Source organism: Arachis ipaensis, chromosome B1 (assembly GCF_059453495.1).
Source record: "Arachis ipaensis isolate K30076 ecotype BB chromosome B1, ASM5945349v1, whole genome shotgun sequence".
NCBI lineage: Eukaryota > Viridiplantae > Streptophyta > Magnoliopsida > Fabales > Fabaceae > Arachis > Arachis ipaensis.
In genome coordinates this window covers 62,810,177-62,811,452 of record NC_142436.1, presented here as the reverse complement: position 1 = coordinate 62,811,452, position 1,276 = coordinate 62,810,177, and the positions used below count along the sequence as shown (strand labels likewise).

At 39.7% G+C, this 1,276-nt stretch overlaps 1 non-coding gene across 1 annotated transcript; it reads left to right on the top strand.

Annotated features, from left to right (window-relative positions):
* The first annotated feature begins 881 nt into the window (after positions 1-881).
* LOC148576804 (small nucleolar RNA R71) lies at positions 882-987 on the top strand. Its single transcript, XR_015902770.1, has one exon. It is a non-coding gene; the product is annotated as a small nucleolar RNA R71 (small nucleolar RNA).
* The last annotated feature ends 289 nt before the right edge of the window (positions 988-1,276 follow it).

Sequence of the window (1,276 nt, the reverse complement as noted above, 5' to 3'; positions counted from 1 at the left end):
TCTCCTCTGGAGCTTCTTTTTCAACTGGCTCCTCATTAACTTGTGCTTCCATACTTGCCACTTGTCCACTTATCAAGGTGATAGCTTTGCATTCCTCTCTTGGATTTGAAATTGTATTACCAGCAAGGTTATTAGTGGTCCTCTGATCAATTTCATTAACTTTTGTGGCTAATTGACCCATCTGAATCTCCAAGTTCTTAATTGATGCTCTAGTTTCCTGTCTTAAACTTGCCAATATTGCTTCCAAATCATGGTTTTGCTGGGGCTGAGAAGTTGCTTGCTGAGATGACTGAAACTGGTGGTTATTAAAATTATTCTGTTGAAAACCACCCTGAGAATTATTATTAAAATTCTGTGACCGCTGAGGTTGCTCTCTCCAACCAAAATTTGGGTGATTTCTCCACATCTGATTGTAGGTCTTAGAATAGGGATCATTATTGGGATTTTTAGGAGCACTTCCCATGTAATTGACCTGTTCAGAAGAAAATTGAGCATAATCATAATTTTTATTTTGCATAAAATTACCTGTCATGTCATAAGAGGCTTCTTGGGGTGCATTCGGAGTGTTGACAGCTGAAACTTGCATTCCACTCAACTGTTGAGTAAGTAGATTTATTTGCTGAGACATAAGCTTGTTCTGAGCAAGAAGAGCATTAATAGCTTCCACTTCCAAAACGCCTCTCTTCTGAGAGGTCTCAAAGTGCAAAGGATTCCTGTTGAAGGAATATAAGTATTGGTTGTTAGCAACCAACTCAATAAGCTCAATAGTCTCCTCTGGTGTCTTCTTCATGTGCAAAGAACCACCTGCAGAATTAACCAAATGCATCTTGGACATTTCACATAAGCCCTTATAAAATATATCCAGTTGAGTCCATCTAGAGAACATGTCTGGAGGGCACTGCCTAGTAAGTAGCTTGAATCTCTCCCAAGCTTCATAAAGGGTCTCACCATCTTTCTGTCTGAAAGCCTGAACCTCCACCCTTAGCTTAGTCAGCTTTTGAGGTGGGAAAAATTTAGTCAGAAAGCTAGTGACAACCTTGTCCCAAGTATCCAGACTCTCTTTGGGTTGAGAATCTAACCACAGCTTTGCTCTATCCCTCACTCCATTGGTCTTCACAGTATCACATATCTGTAGAAAATAAGAAATAAACTGATTTGGGTCTTCCTGAGGGAGTCCATGATGCTGACAATTTTGTTGCACTGATGAGCGGATAAATTGTACGCTTTTTGGCATTGCTTTTAGTATGTTTTTAGTAGGATCTAGTTACTTTTAGGG